Source organism: Pleurodeles waltl, chromosome 8, assembly GCF_031143425.1.
Source record: "Pleurodeles waltl isolate 20211129_DDA chromosome 8, aPleWal1.hap1.20221129, whole genome shotgun sequence".
Classification (NCBI taxonomy): Eukaryota; Metazoa; Chordata; class Amphibia; order Caudata; family Salamandridae; genus Pleurodeles; species Pleurodeles waltl.
In genome coordinates, this window is record NC_090447.1 from 226,616,899 (window position 1) to 226,630,191 (window position 13,293).

Below are 13,293 nucleotides of genomic sequence, written 5' to 3' on the forward strand. Positions count from 1 at the left end.
TCCTACAAGTGTGCTGCCTGCGGCTCACCAGGGGCGTCTTCCCTAAGAGCTGGCTCGCACCGTGGTTGCGGCCTGTCGCAAGGGGAACGCAGGCTGAGTAGGCAACCAACTGTTGCGACCGTGGAGTGACGCGCTCTCTACGTAGGGTGTACTGAGGACTTTGTGGCACTCCCTTCCCCCATCCCCCCCAGGTGTCTTGGATTGTTGGGTCTGAGCAGGACGTAGACGGGAGCGACTCAGCCGCTTAGAGGTCCCTGAGATTGAGGCCTCGAGTCGCCATACAGAGCACAGATTGCTGATCTATAGGCCTGGATGTGCGGCATGTGTCTTACATCACAAGAGTGGCGGTCTGTGGCTTGGATTACCATCGCCATTCACGGAGATGGGGTGCAATAAATCAGACAGTCCACGCCTGGTGGGGCAGGATTCACGTGTGCAGGGGGAGCAGGCGGGCATTGGGACCCCTCCAGATTCTTCGGTGACAGCTATCCTGGGGGCACATACACAGAAATTTGAGGACATACTTACTGTAGTACAAAGCATAAAGTCCACTTTGGAACCTAAAATAGATGCCCTGCATATTGATGTGGGCCACTTGCGCGAGGACACAAGAAACTGAAAGAACGGGTCACCTCTGCGGAGGGCACAATATCAATGCTGTCCCCCTCTCTGGAGACCGCCACCAAACACATCAAAGACTTGCAGAACGAGGTTCTGCACTTGCACCAACAGGGGCAGATCCCGGCGCAACAACATCCGTGTAGTAGGCCTGCTGGAGAAGGAGGTGGGCCCTAGTGTGGATATAAGCATGGAGAAGAGGCTGTCCCCCGCCCAGTGGTGGTTAGACTCTTTAACTATAGGGACAGAGACCACATGCTGCAGAGAGCTCGCGCCGAGGGACCCTGGAGAATCAACAATGCACAGGTACACATTTATCCTGACTATACTCCTGAAGTACAACGCAAACGCTCCTCGTTTCTTGCGGTGAAACGCTCGCTACGAGAACACAACATTAGATCCGAGCTGAAGTTCCCAGCGACTCTCCGTATCATAACTGCCATTAACACTATTTTCTGTGCCACACCAGAGGAGGCTTGGGCATGGTTAGAAAGCAGTGGCATGGCTTCATTGGCACCTTCATTACTCTCTCGTCCATTGAGACGCAGGTCAAGGCAGAGTCCTCCTGGGGGAGCCAGGCGGACTCGGGCGGCCCTTACAGTGGAACAGGCTACCATGGAACAGCATCGGGTGCGCACAGAGGTGAACTGTGAGTGGGCTCCCCCACGTCGTCATCCTCGTTGGAAAGTATGGAGCAGCAGGATGAGACCCCTGTGGGTCTGGATGAGGAACAGCTTAGGGCGGCCTTGGGCGGGGGCCCAAGGGTGGCGCCACAGACTGCAGAAGATGTGTGGCACCTGAGTGGTGTGATATGAACCCATATAATTTAATTGAATGGTTTGTCATTGTCAGCTTCACTAAGGGCTGGATTAAGTTACTGGTCCTACTCATTAATAGCACAACAGGTTACTGTGATTTGCATGTACTGACTGTGCTTCCTTTCTCCCCCCTCTTTTACACCTCAGTGTAATCATAAGTAAACAATGTTTTTGTTGGGTAGCAGCATTTCAGTGCTATTGGCTGACCTTCAGTTTTTGGCTCAGCCGTGGAAGAGTTGTTTAATGTAATATGCATATTTTTGTTCATGAGTCTGTTGGTTGGATTTCTGGCTGGAATTGCATGTGTGTGCGGAGTGGACTTTGGGGTGGGTGGGGGTAATGTGGCCGGGGCGGCGTATGACGGGTGGTATTTGTTCCCCAGTGTTGCTTGTTTACATGGTCGTACCTCCTGGCTCTGTCCCATAAAATTACCTCCTGCTTGTATGGCACAATATTCTTTCATAACATGGAATATTATTGGGACTGGCGGGCTTTGGTAAGCGTCATAAGGTTTATCAATTCCTGCTCCGCCATAAGATACAGGTAGCATTGCTTCAGGACACACATCTCACGGCACCGGACCTGGGACAGGTGTGCAAGTGATGGTGAGGGACATTAGTTGGGACCACACATTCCAGATATGCTAGGGATGTCCTGATATGGGTGGCCCCTGGAGTACCATTGGTGATACAAAGGACTCAGACAGACCCAGACAGGTGTTATGTCATCATAGAGAGAACACTAGATGGGACACGGATTTCATTAGTTTCATTATACGACCCCAACGCTAACCAGGCCTTATTTGTCCATGTCCCTCCTCCATTACCCGGCAGCACCATGTTATTGGGGAGTGATTTTAATGGCACACCTTGCATTGATTAGATAGGTCTCGCCCTCCGCTGCAGGGAGGACAGTAGGTAGCGCTTGCACAGCAGTTGCGTCTGTGGGCCACACATAATCAATTGCACAACGCATGCCCTAATCTCCACCCTGTTGACTGGCTATATTCATTTTACTCAATCCTTCATGCTCTGCACACTAGGATTGATTTAGTGTATTGCAATCCGGAAGTGTTGTTAAAGGTCTCCAGTGCAGAATATCTTGGGTGGGCCTTATCCGATCACTCACCCCTGCAGGTAGGGATTCAATGGAGCTGCAGTCTTCCGAGTATACCAACTTGGAAACTGTCGGTTATGGCGCTACAAGATAACGCTTACAGAGAGAGCTTGAGAGGGCACATTGACACTTATAACTAATTTAACAAGAATACTGCGTCAGATGTAGGGATCGAGTGGGACGCCTTCAAGGTGGTATTGAGAGGCCATGCAATTAAAACAAATTATGGAACAGCGCTGCTGTTGCGTAGCGAGCTCTGAGACTTAGAATCAGAGCTGAAACATTATGAGCAGTTCCTACCTACGGCTCCGGGGGTTGCAGCGACCCTGGCGCGAGTGCGGATCGCCCATAGACAGGCATTGGATAGATTTGTCCAGCAAATTACAGAAAATATCAGGCACACAAACATGCAGAGGGTGACAAAGCAGACAAATTGTTGGAATGGCTGTTTCGCTCGGAGCTTGCCCAGACACCAATTACGGCACTACTGGATGGGAAGGGTGAATTATTGAACACACAAGTGGACATCAATGCAGCTTTTTACAAATCTTATTTGCCTCTGTACACAGCCTTGGAGATGGGAGGGGAGGGTGCAGTGGTTGAAGAGTTTCTGTGACCCCTCCATATGCCGAGAGTGTCCCCTTTGGATAGGGAGGCACTTGAGGCTCCCTTACAGCTTTTGGAAATTGGGGAGGTCATCAAGGGCATGGCCTGGGGGAAGACAACCGGCATGGATGGTTGGCCAATTGAATTTTATGCCACATATCAGGTAACGTTGACTCCTAAAATGTTGAAAATGTGTAATGCAGCGTATTATGGGGAATCCTCCCAGCTTCTTTGAGGGAGGCGACGTTGTTGGTACTCCCCAAGCTGGGCAGGGACCCCTTACTACTGGGATCCTATCATACGATATCATTGCTCAACTGTGATTACAAGATCTTAAGTCATATACTAGCAGAAAGACTTGTGCCCATAATATCTGGCATGGAGCACTGTGACCAGAATGGATTAATCCCTGGCAAAAACACCTTCCTCATCCTCCGTCAATTGTTTTCCATTATGGACTGGGCAAGTGGGGGGAGGGCGGATAATGTAGTGGCCTTGTCGGACATCCAAAAAGCTTTTGACACCTTGGGGTGGGGCTATTTACTGAAGGTCCTGCAAACAATGTGCTTTGGCCCTAGCTTAATGAAATGGATAACTCTACTATATCAGGCACCGTTAGCCCGGGTAAAAACAGGTGCCAGAATCTCAGAGCCTTTTGTCATGGGACATGGAACTCTTCAGGGTTGCCCCCTGTCCCCACTTCTATTCGCGTTAGCAATGGAACCCTTGGTGCAGGCCATACGGTTGAGGGCTCCAGAGTGGGGTCTGTGCGTGGACGATGTTTGGCATGTCGTCTTGCTCTACGCGGATGATGCACTTGTATACCTTCACAAACCCACCATGGTGGTGCCTCAGCTGATGGTGTTAATGCAAAAATTTGGCAGAGCATCCAGCCTTAAAGTGAACTGGTCTAAGTTCTGCTTGTTCCCTCTCGCATCCCTGACCATTGCCCAACGAGGACTATTGGCCACCACCTCACTGTCGTGAGAATATGACACCATTAAATACCTTGGGGTTAGGATATTCCATGCCGAAAAAGGTTTACTAGATGCCAATATAGGCAAGGTACTGGGTGGGTGAGATCTTCATTAAAATTTTGGAACTCCCTCCTGCTCTCACCAATGGGTAGACTAGCCATAGCTAAGATGCTAGTTCTCCTGCAACTGTTGTACCACTTCCCGTCTCTCCCTGTTTACCTCCTGTGCAAGTGGTTCACAGAGATGCATTTGATTCTCACTACACTGATATGGGGCAGAGGCAGAAGCCGGGTGACATTGCCCAAGCTTTATGCGCCTGCATCGGAGGGTGGGCGGGGGCCCTGTATTTCAAGCATTATTATATGGCAGCCCAACTCCAGTGACCTATGCACTGATTGGAGGGGCCCAACCTGTTCGAATTATCCTCCGCGGGTCAGACAGTGAGCTCAGGTGGTCTCCTGAGTTGGTTAATGTCACCGCACTCTGCTGAGTCGGTCAGTAGTAGTAATTTATTCATGAAAATTGCTAGGAGATGCTGGTCTGCTTTCACACGTAGGCCGGGACAGGAGTTTCCTTATACACCACAGCTGTTGCTGCAGGTTGGAGCCAGGAGGCACTATTTCCCTGCGTGATCTGTCGTTGAGAGCCTGGGAGGTGGCCGGAATAGTGTGGTTCTAAAAATTAATTCTGGACCCATGTAATTTACTTTGCCACAGCAGTACGATTTTAGTATCAAAAGACCGATAATGACTAGTACACTAAGCATGAGCATTTTCGCTCAATTCCAGCAGCGTTTTCTCCTCGAAATCGCCATTTTCGTCCTGCACTCGTGGCTCCCATTTTATACACGGCAGCCATTTTTAAAAGTTGCCCTCACATAGGCTTATAATACAGTCAGATTTGATTCCAAGGACACGTACACCTTGATTGACTTTTCTCTGACCTGGGCAAGCTGGAACCATTGCCTCAGGCCAAACCTGTTTGGTCAGTCCCTCTCCCAGTGGCCGAATCAGATAGCATCAAGGCACACCATGCCATAAAACCCTTATTATCGCTCACACACCCTGCCTAATCTTGATCACACCTGCACCTGCTCTTTTCTTCTTCTTACTTTACGAGGGGGAGGTGCCCGTTTTTATTGGGGGTCCACACTTATCTGATGTAAAATACTAGGCCTTGCCGGGTAATTTATTATGGGTTTGATGACATGAAATATGAGGTTCCATCATGACACTGTTTTTTCCTTTGTAGTGAAAACATGTGAATGACCAACCAAAATGTCAAGAATGTTTGCCTGAAGCTTAAAAAACTGTATATAAGGAAACCTGACTTTGCATTGAAACACAGTCTCCTGAGAACATACAAACCGTGCTGTTGTACTTCTAGGATGCTTGTTACTTGGTTGCAGCCAATAAATTCGATCTTTGACTTCACCTAGAAGACGCTGAGTTTCTGTGGTCTGAATCAGGAAAGTACCCGAGGTCTTTGGGTGTACCCTGGCACCGCTGGGTTACCGGATCAGTACCGGTTCTGAAAAACCCAGTACCTCAATAGTGGAATGGGGAGACCTGTTTGAAGATCACATGCTGATCCCGTTTGATGACCTAGTGAATGATTTTGGTGTGTCACCGGCGACTTTCATGACTTACGTGGCAGTGACAAGACAAACAGCAATCAGTTGTGATAATTTGCCTAGGGAACCGGATACATCGATATTGCTTTAGACGCCGCTGACTCATGGGGGAGAGAGGAAAGCCATTACAAACATTTATAAAGCTCTACACATGGAGGCTAGCTATCTCTTGACATCGCTCTGAGCGTATTGGGAGGATGCGCTCCATGTGAAACTTACAGAAACACAGTGGGAACAGGACCTCATGGTTCAGAAAATTATCTCTGTGAATGCCCGTTAGAAGTACATACAATTTAATTATTTACATCACACATATCTCGCTCCCGCAAGATTAGCACAGATTTATTCTTTGGCATCAGATAGATGTCCAAGATGCCACAATGGGATTGCCGATTTCTTACACATGGTGTGGACCTGCCCCCACGTAGTTGAATATTGGGAAGCGATAACTGGAACGCTAAACAAAAAAACACAGGAGAAACGCACAGCGCAACATGGCACACTATATGTTATAATAACACATAGAAGCTCTAAGACCAAATCAATGATTAAAATATTGGACTTAGCACTCATACTAGCAAAAAGATGGCTAGCGATGTGCTGGAAGTCTGCGTTGGTCCCCCGGTGTCTAGATGGCTTGGTGATCTCCGCAACGGAATACTGGCAGAACAACGCATATTATTATCCCATAGTTGGGTGGGCTCGCTTAAGACCCCCCATTTTGGACGGCACTTCTGGACGGTGTTGAGAGTCTGCTTGGTCCACAGCCGGCTGTGGAATCTGTTCATTGAGGTGGAGAATTCTCTCCCTGCCTCTGTGCCCCCCACCAGTGTAGGAGGCTGGACTGGCTTGTAGTGAGTACCAAGGGGTACTTGCACCTTGCACCAGGCCCAGTTATCCCTTATTAGTGTATAGGGTGTCTAGCAGCTTAGGCTGATAGATAATGGTAGCTTAGCAGAGCAGCTTAGGCTGAACTAGGAGACGTGTGAAGCTACTACAGTACCACTTAGTGTCATATGCACAATATCATAAGAAAACACAATACACAGTTATACTAAAAATAAGGTACTTTATTTTTATGACAATATGCCAAAGTATCTTAGAGTGTACCCTCAGTGAGAGGATAGGAAATATACACAAGATATATGTACACAATACCAAAAATATGTAGTATAGTCTTAGAAAACAGTGCAAACAATGTATAGTTACAATAGGATGCAATGAGCACACATAGGGATAGGGGCAACACAAACCATATACTCCAAAAGTGGAATGCGAACCACGAATGGACCCCAAACCTATGTGACCTTGTAGAGGGTCGCTGGGACTATTAGAAAATAGTGAGAGTTAGAAAAATAACCCTCCCCAAGACCCTGAAAAGTGAGTGCAAAGTGCACTAAAGTTCCCCCAAAGACAAAGAAGTTGTGATAGAGGAATAATGCAGGAAAGACACAAACCAACAATGCAACAACTGTGGATTTCCAATCTAGGGTACCTGCGGAACAAGAGGACCAAGTCCAAAAGTCACAAGCAAGTCGGAGATGGGCATATGCCCAGGAAATGCCAGCTGTGGGTGCAAAGAAGCTTCTACTGGACAGAAGAAGCTGTAGTTTCTGCAGGAACAAAAAGGGCTAGAGACTTCTCCTTTGGTGGACTGATCCCTCTCGCCGTGGAGAGTCGTGCAGAAGTGTTTTCCCGCCAACAGAACGCCAACAAGCCTTGCTAGCTGCAAATTGTGCGGTTAGAGTTTTTGGATGCTGCTGTCGCCCAGAAGGGACCAGGAGGTCGAAAATTGGACCAGGAGAGAGAGGGGACGTCGAGCAAGTGAAGAAGCCCTCTCAGCAGCAGGTAGCACCCGGAAAAGTGCCAGAAACAGGCACTATGAGGATGCGTGAAATGGTGCTCACCCGAAGTTACACAAAGGAGTCCCACGTCGCCGGAGACCAACTTAGAAAGTCGTGCAATGCAGGTTAGAGTGCCGTGGACCCAGGCTTGGCTGTGCACAAAGGATTTCCACCGGAAGTGCACAGGGGCCGGAGTAGCTGCAAAAGTGGTGGTTCCCAGCAATGCAGTCTAGCGTGGTGAGGCAAGGACTTACCTCCACCAAACTTGGACTGAAGAGTCACTGGACTGTGGGAGTCACTTGGACAGAGTTGCTGGATTCGAGGGACCTCGCTCGTCGTGCTGAGAGGAGACCCAAGGGACCGGAAATGCAGCTTTTTGGTGCCTGCGGTTGCAGGGGGAAGATTCCGTCGACCCCCGGGAGATTTCTTCGGAGCTTCTAGTGCAGAAAGGAGGAAGACTACCCCCACAGCATGCACCACCAGGAAAACAGTCGAGAAGGCGGCAAGATCAGCGTTACAGAGTTGCAGTAGTCGTCTTTGCTACTTTGTTGCAGTGTTGCAGGCTTCCAGCGCGGTCAGCAGTCGATTCCTTGGCAGAAGGTGAAGAGAGAGATGCAGAGGAACTCTGATGAGCTCTTGCATTCGTTATCTAAAGTTTCCCCAGAGACAGAGACCCCAAATAGCCAGAAAAGAGGGTTTGGCTACTTAGGAGAGAGGATAGGCTACTAACACCTGAAGGAGGCTATCAGAAGGGGTCTCTGACGTCACCTGGTGGCACTGGTCACTCAGAGCAGTCCAGTGTGCCAGCAGCACCTCTGTTTCCAAGATGGCAGAGGTCTGGAGCACACTGGAGGAGCTCTGGACACCTCCCAGGGGAGGTGCTGGTCAGGGTATTGGTCACTCCCCTTTCCTTTGTCCAGTTTCGCGCCAGAGCAGGGCTAAGGGGTCCCCTGAACCGGTGTAGACTGGCTTATGCAGAATTGGGCACATCTGTGCCCACGAAAGCATTTCCAGAGGCTGGGGGAGGCTACTCCTCCCGTGCCTTCACACCATTTTCCAAAGGGAGAGGGTGTAACACCCTCTCTCAGAGGAAGTCCTTTGTTCTGCCATCCTGGGCCAGGCCTGGCTGGACCCCAGGAGGGCAGATGCCTGTCTGAGGGGTTGGCAGCAGCAGCAGCTGCAGTGAAACCCCAGGAAGGGCAGTTTGGCAGTACCAGGGTCTGTGCTACAGACCACTGGGATCATGGGATTGTGCCAACTATGCCAGGATGACATAGAGGGGGCAATTCCATGATCATAGACATGTTACATGGCCATATTCGGAGTTACCATTGTGAAGCTACATATAGGTAGTGACCTATATGTAGTGCACGCGTGTAATGGTGTCCCCGCACTCACAAAGTCCGGGGAATTGGCCCTGAACAATGTGGGGGCACCTTGGCTAGTGCCAGGGTGCCCTCACACTAAATAACTTTGCACCTAACCTTTAGCAGGTAAAGGTTAGACATATAGGTGACTTATAAGTTACTTAAGTGCAGTGTAAAATGGCTGTGAAATAACGTGGACGTTATTTCACTCAGGCTGCAGTGGCAGGCCTGTGTAAGAATTGTCAGAGCTCCCTATGGGTGGCAAAAGAAATGCTGCAGCCCATAGGGATCTCCTGGAACCCCAATACCCTGGGTACCTTAGTACCATATACTAGGGAATTATAAGGGTGTTCCAGTAAGCCAATGTAAATTGGTAAAATTAGTCACTAGCCTGTTAGTGACAATTTGGAAAGAAATGAGAGAGCATAACCACTGAGGTTCTGATTAGCAGATCCTCAGTGAGACAGTTAGTCACTACACAGGTAACACATTCAGGCACACTTATGAGCACTGGGGCCCTGGAGAACAGGGTCCCAGTGACACATACAACTAAAACAACATATATACAGTGAAAAATGGGGGTAACATGCCAGGCAAGATGGTACTTTCCTACACAACCCCCCCCCCCAAACGAAGGACAATCAGACTAGCCATGACCTGATGAGTCTTCATTGTCTAAGTGGAAATATCTGGAGAGTCCATCTGCATTGGAGTGGCTACTCCCAGGTCTATGTTCCACTGTATAGTCCATTCCCTGTAGGGATATGGACCACCTCAACAATTTAGGATTTTCACCTTTCATTTGTTTTAGCCAAAGTAGAGGTTTGTGGTCTGTCTGAACAATGAAGTGAGTGCCAAACAGGTATGGCCTCAACTTCTTCAGTGCCCAGACCACAGCAAAAGCCTCCCTCTCAATGGCAGACCAAACGCTTTTCTCTAGGGGTCAACCTCCTACTAATAAAAGCAACAGGTTGATCCTGGCCCTCAGAATTAAGTTGTGATAGGACTGCCCCTACTCCTAATTCAGATGCATCAGTTTGGACATAGAATTTTTTAGAGTAACAAGGGCTTTTCAGGACAGGTGCAGAGCACATGGCCTGCTTCAGCTCCTCAAAAGCTTTCTGACAGTTTGCTGTCCATAATACCTTTTTAGGCATTTTCTTGGATGTGAGGTCATTAAGAGGGGCTGCAATGGAGCCATAGTTCTTAATGAACCTCCTGTAATACCCAGTGAGGCCTAGGAAGGCTCTCACCTGAGTCTGAGTGGTAGGGGGAACCCAATCAATAATTGTTTGGATTTTCCCCTGAAGTGGTGCAATCTGTTCCCCACCAACAAGGTGTCCCAGATAAACCACCTTTCCCTGCCCTATCTGGCACTTTGAAGCCTTGATAGTGAGGCCTGCCTTTTGCAGGGCCTCCAAAACTTTCCATAGGTGGACCAGGTGATCATCTCAGCTGGAGCTAAAGACAGCTATATCGTCCAAATATGCTGCACTGAAAGCTTCCAGCCCTTGCAGGACTGTGTTCACCAACCTCTGAAAAATGGCAGGTGCATTTTTCAATCCAAAAGGCATTACAGTAAACTGGTAATGGCCTCCAATGGTTGAAAATGCAGTTTTAGGTTTAGCATCTTCTGACAATTTGATCTGCCAATACCCTGCAGTCAAATCAAAAGTGCTTAGATACTTGGCAGATGCCAGTGTATCTATGAGCTCATCTGCCCTGGGTATAGGGTGAGCATCAGTTTTGGTTACCAAGTTGAGACCTCTATAGTCTACACAAAACCGCATTTCCTTCTTTCCATCTTTGGAATGGGGTTTTGGTACAAGTACCACAGGAGAAGCCCATGGACTTTCAGAGTGCTCAACCACTCCTAGTTCTAACATTTTCTGGACCTCTTGCTTTATGCAGTCCCTGACATGGTCAGGCTGCCTATAGATCTTACTTTTGACAGGTAAACTGTCTCCCGTATCTATAGTGTGCTCACACCAAGAAGTGGCACCTGGCACAGTAGAGAACAGTTCAGAGAATTGAGCTAGGAGATTTATGCAATGGTCTTTCTGCTCAGCAGTAAGACAATCAGCCAAAACTACACCTTCCACAAGAGCACCTTGTTCTGTGGAAGAGAAGAGATCAGGTAGAGGATCACTGTCTTCTTCCTGTCCCTCATCTGTTGCCATGAGCAGGGTGAGATCAGCCCTGTCATAGTAGGGTTTTAGGCGGTTTACTTGGAGTACCCTAAGGGGACTCCTTGCAGTGCCTAAGTCAACTAAATAGGTGACTTCACCCTTTTTCTCAACAATTGTGTGGGGACCACTCCATTTATCTTGGAGTGCTCTTGGGGCCACAGGCTCCAAGACCCACACTTTCTGCCCTGGTTGGTACTGAACCAAAACAGCCTTCTGATCATGCCATTGCTTCTGGAGCTCTTGGCTGGCCTGAAGGTTTTTGCTGGCCTTTTTCATGTACTCAGCCATCCTTGATCTGAGGCCAAGTACATAATCCACAATATCCTGCTTAGGAGCTTTTAAAGGTTGTTCCCAACCCTCCTTTACAAGTGTGAGTGGACCCCTAACAGGGTGTCCAAAAAGGAGTTCAAAAGGGCTGAAGCCCACTCCTTTCTGGGGTACCTCCCTGTAGGCAAAAAGGAGGCATGGTAGAAGGATATCCCATCTCCTGCGGAGTTTTTCAGGGAGACCCATAATCATGCCTTTGAGAGTTTTATTAAATCTCTCCACCAGTCCATTTGTTTGTGGATGATAGGGTGTTGTGAACTTATAAGTTACACCACATTCCTTCCACATGGCCTTTAAGTATGCAGTCATGAAATTGCTTCCCCTGTCTGATACTACTTCCTTTGGGAAGCCCACCCTGGAAAATATTCCCAGGAGGGCCTTTGCCACTACAGGAGCTGTAGTGGTCCTTAAAGGAATTGCTTCAGGGTATCTTGTGGCATGGTCCACTACCACCAAGATAAACCTATTGCCTGAAGCAGTAGGAGGGTCAAGGGGGCCAACTATGTCAACCCCTACCCTTTCAAAGGGAACCCCAACCACAGGCAGTGGGATAAGGGGTGCTATTGGGGTGCCACCTGTCTTGCCACTGGCTTGACAGGTTTCACAGGACTTACAAAATTATTTTGTGTCCTCAGACATCCTAGGCCAATGAAACAAGGGGACAAGCCTGTCCCAAGTTTTCATTTGTCCTAGATGCCCAGCTAGGGGAATGTCGTGGGCAAGAGTTAGGAGGAACTTTCTGTGCTCCTGAGGAATCACTAATCTCCTGGCAGCTCCAGGTTTAGGATCCCTATGCTCAGTGTACAAGAGGTTGTCCTCCCAGTAAACTCTGTGAGAGTCACTGACATCCCCATTAGCCTGTTTGACAGCTTGCTGTCTTAGACCCTCTAATGTGGGACAGGTTTGCTGTGCCACACTCAGCTCCTCTCTGGCAGGCCCCCCTTCACCCAAAAGCTCAGCAGTGTCTGCTTCTAGCTCCTCTGGTGTAGGTTCTGCACAGGGAGGGAATTATTCTTCCTCAGAAGTTGAATCCACTGTAGAGGGAGGGATAGTAGGAAGTGGTTTGCTTCTACTAGCCCTATCTTTAGGGAGCACTTGGTCCATTGTTCCAGGATCCAAGCTTCCCTTTCCTTTTTGCTTTTTGGCCTGAGCCCTTGTCAAAGCAAAAATATGCCCTGGGATGCCCAGCATTGCTGCATGGGCCTCCAACTCCACATCTGACCAAGCTGATGTCTCCAAATCATTTCCTAGTAGACAGTCTACAGGTAAATCTGTGGCTACCACAACTTTCTTTGGACCAGTAACCCCCCCCAGTTGAGATTAACAACAGCCATGGGGTGGCTAAGTGTGTTGTTGTGAGCATCGGTTACTTGGTACTGGTGACCAAGTAGGTGTTGTTCAGGGTGGACCAGTTTTTCTATGACCATAGTTACACTGGCTCCAGTGTCCCTGTAGGCCTGAACCTCAACACCATTTATTAGGGGTAGCTGCTTGTACTTATCCATATTAAGGGGACAAGCAACTAAGGTGGCTAAATCAATAGCCCCCTCAGAGACTAACACAGCCTCTGTGGCCTCACTAACAAGGCCAACACCAACTAAGTTACCAATAGTGAGCCCAGCTACTCCCTTGGATTGGCTATTAGTAGGTTTGCTCCCACCACCACTGCTATTAGTAGGGACACTAGGTGTAGCAGTAGGGGTTGTAGTGGTAGGAGGCTTGGTGCTTTTCTTTGGACAACTGGGATCTGTTTTCCAATGGCCTTTTATTTTACATAAATAGCACCATGGTTTCTTTT